A 10663-nucleotide genomic window follows, 5' to 3' on the forward strand; every position below is an offset into this window, starting at 1 on the left:
GTACTCCCTGACCCCAAGTGAGTTATCCTAGCCCCTATAGATGTACTCTCTGACCGCAAGTGAGTTATCCTAGCCCCTTTATATGTACTCCCAGACCACAAGTGAGTTACCCTAGTCCCTTATAAGTACTCCCTGACCCCAAGTTAGTTACCTTAGCCCCTTAATAAGTACACCCTGGCACAAAGTGAGTTACCCTGGTCCCATATATGTACTCAAAGACACCAAGTGAGTTACCGTAGTCCCGTATAAATACTCCTTGACCAAAAGAGAGTTACCCTAGCCCCTTTTTAAATACTCCCTGACCCCAAGTGTGTTACTCTAACCCCTTTATAAGTACTCCCTGACCTCAAGAGAGTTACCCTAGTCCCATATAAGTACTCCCAGACCCCAAGTGAGTTACCCTAGTCACATAGAAATACTACCTGACCCCAAGTGAATTACCCTAGCCCCTATATAAGTACTCCCTAACCGTAAGTGAGTTACCCTGGTCCCATATAAGTACTCCCTGACAACAAGTGAGTTATTCTAGCCCCTTTATATGTACTCTCTGACGGCAAGTGAGTTACCCTAGTCCCATATAAGTACTCCCTGACCCCAAGTGAGTTACCATAGCCCCTTTATAAGTACTCCCTGACCCCAAGTGAGTTACCCTAGCCCCTTTATAAGTACTCCCTGACCCCAATTGAGTTATCCTAGCCCCTTTATATGTACTCTCTGACCACAAGTGAGTTACCCCAGTCCCATAGTAGTACACCCTGACCCCAAGTGAGTTACCATACCCCCTTTATAAGTACTCCCTGACCCCAAGTGAGTTATCCTAACCCCATTTATATGTACTCTCTGACGGCAAATGAGTTACCCTAGTCCCATTGTAGTACTCCCTGACCCCAAGTGAGTTACCATAGCCCTTTATAAGTACTCCCTGAACCCCAAGTGAGTTACCATAGCCCCTTTATTAGTACTCTCTGACCCCAAGTGAGTTACCATATCACCTTTATAAGTACTGCCTGACCCCAAGTGAGTTATCCTAGCCCCTTTATATGTACTCTTTGACCGCAAGTGAGTTACCCTATTCCCATAGAAGTACTACCTGACCCCAAGTGAGTTACCATATCACCTTTATAAGTACTCCCTGACCGCAAGTGAGTTATTATAACCCCTTTATAAGTACTCCCTGACCGCAAGTGAGTTACCCTAGTCCTATATAAGTACTCCTTACCCCAAGTGAGTTACCATAGCCCCTTTATAAGTACTCCCTGACCCCAAGTGAGTTATCCTAGCCCCTTTATATGTACTCCTTGACCCCAAGTGAGTTACCCTAATCCCATAGAAGTACTCCCTGACCCCAAGTGAGTTACCCTAGTCCCATAGAAGTACTCCTTACCCCAAGTGAGTTACCATAGCCCCTTTATAAGTACTCTCTGACCGCAAGTGAGTTATCCTAGCCCCTTTATATGTACTCCCAGACCACAAGTGAGTTACCCTAGTCCCTTATATGTACTCCCTGACCCCAAGTGAGTTACCCTAGCCCCTTAATAGGTACACCCTGGCCCCAAGTGAGTTACCCTGGTCCCATATATGTACTCAAAGGCACCAAGTGAGTTACCGTAGTCCCGTATATGTACTCCTTTACCAAAAGTGAGTTACCCTAGCCCCTTTATAAGTACTCCCTGACCCCAAGTGAGTTACCCTTGTCCCATATATGTACTCCCAAACCCCAAGTGAGTTACTCTAGTACCATAGAAGTACTACCTGACCCCAAGTGAGTTACTCTAGCCCCTATATAAGTACTCCCTGACCCCAAATGAGTTATCCTTGCCCCTTTATATGTACTCTCTGCCCGCAAGTGAGTTACCCTTCTCACATAGAAGTACTCCCTGTACCCAAGTGAAATACCATATCACCTTTATAAGTACTGCCTGACCCCAAGTGAGTTACCCTGGCCCCTTTATATGTAGTCCCTGACCGCAAGTGAGTTACCCTAGTCCCATAGAAGTACACCCTGACCCCAAGTGAGTTATCCTAGCCCCTTTATATGTACTCCCAGACCCCAAGTGAGTTACCCTAGTCCCTTATAACTACTCCCTGACCCCAAGTGAGTTACCCTAGCTCCTTTATAAGTACACCCTGGCCCCAAGTGAGTTAAACTGGTCCCATATAAGTGCTCCCAGACACCAAGTGAGATAGCCTAGTCCCAAATAAGTACTCCATAACCCAAAGAGATTTACCCTATCCCCTTTATAAGTACTCCCTGACCGCAAGTGAGTTACCCTAGTCCCATATAAGTACTCCCTGACCCCAAGTGAGTTACCATTGCCCCTTTATAACAAATTCCTGTCCCCAAGTGAGTTATCCTAGCCCCTTTATATGTACTCTCTGACGGCAAGTGAGTTACCGTAGTCCCATATAAGTACTCCGTGACCCCAAGTGAGTTACCATAGCCCCTTTATAAGTACTCCCTGACCCCAAGTGAGTTACCCTAGCCCCTTTATAAGTACTCCCTGACCCCAAGTGAGTTAAAATATCACCTTTATAAGTACTCCCTGACCCCAATTGAGTTATCCTAGCCCCTTTATATGTACTCTCTGACCACAAGTGAGTTACCCCAGTCCCATAGTAGTACACCCTGACCCCAAGTGAGTTACCATACCCCCTTTATAAGTACTCCCTGACCCCAAGTGAGTTATCCTAACCCCATTTATATGTACTCTCTGACGGCAAGTGAGTTACCCTAGTCCCATAGTAGTACTCCCTGACCCCAAGTGAGTTACCATAGCCCTTTATAAGTACTCCCTGACCGCAAGTGAGTTACCCTAGTCCCATATAAGTACTCCCTGACCCCAAGTGAGTTACCATTGCCCCTTTATAACAAATTCCTGTCCCCAAGTGAGTTATCCTAGCCCCTTTATATGTACTCCCTGACCCCAAGTTAGTTACCCTAGCCCCTTAATAGGTACACCCTGGCCCCAAGTGAGTTACCCTGGTCCCATATATGTACTCAAAGGCACCAAGTGAGTTACCGTATCCCGTATATGTACTCCTTGACCAAAAGTGAGTTACCCTAGCCCCTTTATAAGTACTCCCTGACCCCAAGTGAGTTATCCTAGCCCCTATATATGTACTCTCTGACCGCAAGTGAGTTATCCTAGCCCCTTTATATGTACTCCCAGACCACAAGTGAGTTACCCTAGTCCCTTATAAGTACTCCCTGACCCCAAGTTAGTTACCCTAGCCCCTTAATAAGTACACCCTGGCACAAAGTGAGTTACCCTGGTCCCATATATGTACTCAAAGACACCAAGTGAGTTACCGTAGTCCCGTATAAATACTCCTTGACCAAAAGAGAGTTACCCTAGCCCCTTTATAAATACTCCCTGACCCCAAGTGAGTTACTCTAACCCCTTTATAAGTACTCCCTGACCTCAAGAGAGTTACCCTAGTCCCATATAAGTACTCCCAGACCCCAAGTGAGTTACCCTAGTCACATAGAAATACTACCTGACCCCAAGTGAATTACCCTAGCCCCTATATAAGTACTCCCTAACCCTAAGTGAGTTACCCTGGTCCCATATAAGTACTCCCTGACAACAAGTGAGTTATTCTAGCCCCTTTATATGTACTCTCTGACGGCAAGTGAGTTACCCTAGTCCCATATAAGTACTCCCTGACCCCAAGTGAGTTACCATAGCCCCTTTATAAGTACTCCCTGACCCCAAGTGAGTTACCCTAGCCCCTTTATAAGTACTCCCTGACCCCAATTGAGTTATCCTAGCCCCTTTATATGTACTCTCTGACCACAAGTGAGTTACCCCAGTCCCATAGTAGTACACCCTGACCCCAAGTGAGTTACCATACCCCCTTTATAAGTACTCCCTGACCCCAAGTGAGTTATCCTAACCCCATTTATATGTACTCTCTGACGGCAAGTGAGTTACCCTAGTCCCATTGTAGTACTCCCTGACCCCAAGTGAGTTACCATAGCCCTTTATAAGTACTCCCTGAACCCCAAGTGAGTTACCATAGCCCCTTTATTAGTACTCTCTGACCCCTAGTGAGTTACCATATCACCTTTATAAGTACTCCCTGACCCCAAGTGAGTTATCCTAGCCCCTTTATATGTACTCTTTGACCGCAAGTGAGTTACCCTATTCCCATAGAAGTACTACCTGACCCCAAGTGAGTTACCATATCACCTTTATAAGTACTCCCTGACCGCAAGTGAGTTATTATAACCCCTTTATAAGTACTCCCTGACCGCAAGTGAGTTTCCCTAGCTCCTTTATAAGTACACCCTGGCCCCAAGTGAGTTAAACTGGTCCCATATAAGTGCTCCCAGACACCAAGTGAGATAGCCTAGTCCCAAATAAGTACTCCATAACCCAAAGAGATTTACCCTATCCCCTTTATAAGTACTCCCTGACCGCAAGTGAGTTACCCTAGTCTCATATAAGTACTCCCTGACCCCAAGTGAGTTACCATTGCCCCTTTATAACAAATTCCTGTCCCCAAGTGAGTTATACTAGCCCCTTTATATGTACTCTCTGACGGCAAGTGAGTTACCGTAGTCCCATATAAGTACTCCCTGACCCCAAGTGAGTTACCATAGCCCCTTTATAAGTACTCCCTGACCCCAAGTGAGTTACCCTAGCCCCTTTATAAGTACTCCCTGACCCCAAGTGAGTTAAAATATCACCTTTATAAGTACTCCCTGACCCCAATTGAGTTATCCTAGCCCCTTTATATGTACTCTCTGACCACAAGTGAGTTACCCCAGTCCCATAGTAGTACACCCTGACCCCAAGTGAGTTACCATACCCCCTTTATAAGTACTCCCTGACCCCAAGTGAGTTATCCTAACCCCATTTATATGTACTCTCTGACGGCAAGTGAGTTACCCTAGTCCCATAGTAGTACTCCCTGACCCCAAGTGAGTTACCATAGCCCTTTATAAGTACTCCCTGAACCCCAAGTGAGTTACCATAGCCCCTTTATTAGTACTCTCTGACCCCAAGTGAGTTACCATATCACCTTTATAAGTACTCCCTGACCCCAAGTGAGTTATCCTAGCCCCTTTATATGTACTCTTTGACCGCAAGTGAGTTACCCTATTCCCATAGAAGTACTACCTGACCCCAAGTGAGTTACCATATCACCTTTATAAGTACTCCCTGACCGCAAGTGAGTTATTCTAACCCCTTTATAAGTACTCCCTGACCCCAAGTGAGTTACCCTAGTCCCATATAAGTACTCCTTGACCCAAAGCGAGTTACCCTAGCCCGTTATAAGTACTCTCTGACCCCAAGTGAGTTATCCTAGCCCCTTTATATGTACTCTCTGACGGCAAGTGAGTTACCCTAGTCCCATAGTAGTACTCCCTGACCCCAAGTGAGTTACCATAGCCCCTGTATATGTACTCTCTGCCCGCAAGTGAGTTACCCTTCTCACATTTAAGTACTACCAGACCCCAAGTGATTTACCCTAGTCACATAGAAGTACACCCTGACCCCAAGTGAGTTATCCTTGCCCCTTTATATGTACTCCCAGACCCCAAGTGAGTTACCCTAGTCCCTTATAACTACTTCCTGACCCCAAGTGAGTTATCCTTGCCCCTTTATATGTACTCTCTACCCGCAAGTGAGTTACCCTTCTCACATAGAAGTACTCCCTGACCCCAAGTGAGTTATCCTGGCCCTTTTATAGCTACTCTCTGACCGCAAGTGAGTTACCGTAGTCCCATAGAAGTACATCCAGACCCCAAGTGAGATACCATATCACCTTTATAAGTACTCCCTGACCCCAAGTGAGTTATCCTGGCCCCATTATATGTAGTCTCTGACCGCAAGTGAGTTACCCTAGTCCCATAGAAGTACACCCTGACCCCAAGTGAGTTATCCTAGCCCCTTTATATGTACTCCCAGACACCAAGTGAGTTACCCTAGTCCCTTATAACTACTCCCTGACCCCAAGTGAGTTACCCTAACCCCTTTATAAGTACTCCCTGACCCCAAGTGAGTTACCCTAGCCCCTTTATAAGTACTCCCTGACCTCAAGTGAGTTATCCTTGCCCCTTATATGTACTCTCTGCCCGCAAGTGAGTTACCCTTCTCACATAGAAGTACTCCCTGACCCCATGTGAGTTATCCTGGCCCTTTTATATGTACTCTCTGACCGCAATTGAGTTACCCTAGTCCCATAGAAGTACTTCCAGACCCCAAGTGAGATACCATATCACCCTTATAAGTACTCCCTGACCCCAAGTGAGTTATCCTAGCCGCTTTATATGTACTCTCTTACCGCAAGTGAGTTACCCCACACCCATAGTAGTACACCCTGACACCAAGTGAGTTACCATAGCCCCTTTATAAGTATTCCCTGACCCCAAGTGAGTTATCCTAACCCCATTTATATGTACTCTCTGACGGCAAGTGAGTTACCCTAGTCCCACAGTAGTACTCCCTGACCCCAAGTGAGTTACCATAGCCCCTTTATAAGTACTCCCTGACCCCAAGTGAGTTACCCTAGCCCCTTTATAAGTACTCCCTGACCCCAAGTGAGTTAACATATCACCTTTATAAGTACTCCCTGACCCCAAGTGAGTTATCAAAGCCCCTTTATAAGTACTCTCTGACCGCAAGTGAGTTACCCCAGTCCCATAGTAGTACACCCTGACCCCAAGTGAGTTACCATACCCCCTTTATAAGTACTCCCTGACCCCAAGTGAGTTATCCTAACCCCATTTATATGTACTCTCTGACGGCAAGTCAGTTACCATAGTCCCATAGTAGTACTCCCTGACCCCAAGTGAGTTACCATAGCCCTTTATAAGTACCCCCTGAACCCCAAGTGAGTTACCATAGCCCCTTTATTAGTACTCTCTGACCCCAAGTGAGTTACCATATCACCTTTATAAGTACTCCCTGACCCCAAGTGAGTTATCCTAGCCCCTTTATATGTACTCTTTGACCGCAAGTGAGTTACCCTATTTCCATAGAAGCACACCCTGACCCCAAGTGAGTTATCCTAGCCCCTTTATATGTACATCCAGACCCCAAGTGAGTTACCCTAGTCCCTTATAACTACTCCCTGACCCCAAGTGAGTTACCCTAGCCCCTTTATAAGTACACCCTGGCCCCAAGTGAGTTACCCTGGTCCCATATAAGTACTCCCTGACCCCAAGTGAGTTATCCTGGCCCCTTTATATGTAGTCCCTGACCGCAAGTGAGTTACCCTAGTCCCATAGAAGTACACCCTGACCCCAAGTGAGTTATCCTAGCCCCTTTATATGTACATCCAGACCCCAAGTGAGTTACCCTAGTCCTTATAACTACTCCCTGAACCCAAATGAGTTACCATACCCCCTTTATAAGTACTCCCTGACCCCAAGTGAGTTATCCTAACCCCATTTATATGTACTCTCTGACGGCAAGTCAGTTACCATAGTCCCATAGTAGTACTCCCTGACCCCAAGTGAGTTACCATAGCCCTTTATAAGTACCCCCTGAACCCCAAGTGAGTTACCATAGCCCCTTTATTAGTACTCTCTGACCCCAAGTGAGTTACCATATCACCTTTATAAGTACTCCCTGACCCCAAGTGAGTTATCCTAGCCCCTTTATATGTACTCTTTGACCGCAAGTGAGTTACCCTATTTCCATAGAAGCACACCCTGACCCCAAGTGAGTTATCCTAGCCCCTTTATATGTACATCCAGACCCCAAGTGAGTTACCCCAGTCCCTTATAACTACTCCCTGACCCCAAGTGAGTTACCCTAGCCCCTTTATAAGTACACCCTGGCCCCAAGTGAGTTACCCTGGTCCCATATAAGTACTCCCTGACCCCAAGTGAGTTATCCTGGCCCCTTTATATGTAGTCCCTGACCGCAAGTGAGTTACCCTAGTCCCATAGAAGTACACCCTGACCCCAAGTGAGTTATCCTAGCCCCTTTATATGTACATCCAGACCCCAAGTGAGTTACCCTAGTCCTTATAACTACTCCCTGAACCCAAATGAGTTACCCTAGCCCCTTTATAAGTACACCCTGGCCCCAAGTGAGTTACCCTGGTCCCATATAAGTGCTCCCAGACACCAAGTGAGTTAGCCTAGTCCCAAATAAGTACTCCTTAACCCAAAGAGATTTACCCTATCCCCTTTATAAGTACTCCCTGACCGCAAGTGAGTTACCCTAGTCCCATATAAGTACTCCCTGACCCCAAGTGAGTTACCATAGCCCCTTTATAAGTACTCCCTGACCCCAAGTGAGTTTCCCTAGCCCCTTTATAAGTACTCCCTGACCCCAAGTGAGTTAACATATCACCTTTATAAGTACTCTCTGACCCCAAGTGAGTTATCCTAGCCCCTATATATGTACTATCTGACCGCAAGTGAGTTATCCTAGCCACTTTATATGTACTCCCTGACCCCAAGTGAGTTACCCTAGCCCCTTAATAAGTACACCCTGGCCCCATGTGAGTTACCCTGGTCCCATATATGTACTCAAAGACACCAAGTGAGTTACCGTAGTCCCGTATAAATACTCCTTGACCAAAAGAGAGTTACCCTAGCCCCTTTATAAGTACTCCCTGACCCCAAGTGAGTTACCCTAGTCCCATATAAGTACTCCCAAACCCCAAGTGAGTTACCCTAGTACCATAGAAGTACTCCCTGACCCAAGTGAGTTACTCTAGCCCCTATATAAGTACTCCCTGACCCCAAATGAGTTATCCTTACCCCTTTATATGTACTCTCTGCCCGCAAGTGAGTTACCCTTCTCACATAGAAGTACTCCCTGACCCCAAGTGAGTTATTCTAGCCCCTTTATATGTACCCACTGACCGCAAGTGAGTTATCCTATCCCTATATATATTCTCTCTGACCGCAAGTGAGTTACCCTAGTCCTATATAAGTACTCCTTACCCCAAGTGAGTTACCATAGCCCCTTTATAAGTACTCCCTGACCCCAAGTGAGTTATCCTAGCCCCTTTATATGTACTCCTTGACCCCAAGTGAGTTACCCTAGTCCCATATAAGTACTCCCTGACCCCAAGTGAGTTACCCTAGTCACATAGAAATACTCCCTGACCCCAAGTGAGTTACCCTAGCCCCTATATAAGTACTCCCTAACCCTAAGTGAGTTACCCTGGTCCCATATAAGTACTCCCTGACAACAAGTGAGTTATTCTAGCCCCTTTATATGTACTCTCTGACCGCAAGTGAGTTATCCTATCCCTATATATGTACTCTCTGTCCGCAAGTGAGTTACCCTTCTCACATAGAAGTACTCCCTGACCCCAAGTAAGTTATCCTAGCCCCTTTATATGTACTCCCAGACCCCAAGTGAGTTACCCTAGTCCCTTATAACTACTCCCTGACCCAAAGTGAGTTACTCTAACCCCTTTATAAGTACTCCCTGACCTCAAGAGAGTTACCCTAGTCCCATAGAAGTACTTCCAGACCACAAGTGAGATACCATATCACCTTTATAAGAACTGCCTGACCCCAAGTCAGTTATCCTGGCCCCTTTATATGTAGTCCCTGACCGCAAATGAGTAACCCTAGTCCCATAGAAGTACTCCCTGACCCCAAATGAGTTATCCTAGCCCCTTTATATGTACTCCCTGACCCCAAGTGAGTTACCCTAGCCCCTTAATAGGTACACCCTGGCCCCATGTGAGTTACCCTGATCCCATATATGTACTCAAAGACACCAAGTGAGTTACCGTAGTCCCGTATATGTACTCCTTGACCAAAAGTGAGTTACCCTAGCCCCTTTATAAGTACTCCCTGACCCCAAGTGAGTTACCCTTGTCTCATATAAGTCCTCCCAAACCCCAAGTGAGTTACTCTAGTACCATAGAAGTACTACCTGACCCCAAGTGAGTTACTCTAGCCCCTTTATATGTACTCCCAGACCACAAGTGAGTTACCCTAGTTTCTTATATGTACTCCCTGACCCCAAGTGAGTTACCCTAGTCCCTTATAACTACTCCCTGACCCCAAGTGAGTTACCCTAGCCCCTTTATAAGTACTCCCTGACCCCAAGTGAGTTAAATTATCACCTTTATAAGTACTCCCTGACCCCAATTGAGTTATCCTAGCCCCTTTATATGTACTCTCTGACCACAAGTGAGTTACCCCAATCCCATAGTAGTACACCCTGACCCCAAGTGAGTTACCATACCCCCTTTATAAGTACTCCCTGACCCCAAGTGAGTTATCCTAACCCCATTTATATGTACTCTCTGACGGCAAGTGAGTTACCCTAGTCCCATAGTAGTACTCCCTGACCCCAAGTGAGTTACCATAGCCCTTTATAAGTACTCCCTGAACCCCAAGTGAGTTACCATTGCCCCTTTATTAGTACTCTCTGACCCCAAGTGAGTTACCATATCACCTTTATAAGTACTCCCTGACCCCAAGTGAGTTATCCTAGTCCCATATAAGTACTCCTTGACCCAAAGCGAGTTACCCTAGCCCGTTATAAGTACTCTCTGACCCCAAGTGAGTTATCCTAGCCCCTTTATATGTACTCTCTGACGGCAAGTGAGTTACCCTAGTCCCATAGTAGTACTCCCTGACCCCAAGTGAGTTACCATAGCCCCTGTATATGTACTCTCTGCCCGCAAGTGAGTTACCCTTCTCACATTTAAGTACTACCAGACCCCA

Source organism: Prorops nasuta, unplaced genomic scaffold (assembly GCF_024137725.1).
Source record: "Prorops nasuta isolate Cenicafe-Biocafe unplaced genomic scaffold, Cenicafe_Pnas_1.2 PNAS00044, whole genome shotgun sequence".
NCBI classification, from domain to species: Eukaryota; Metazoa; Arthropoda; class Insecta; order Hymenoptera; family Bethylidae; genus Prorops; species Prorops nasuta.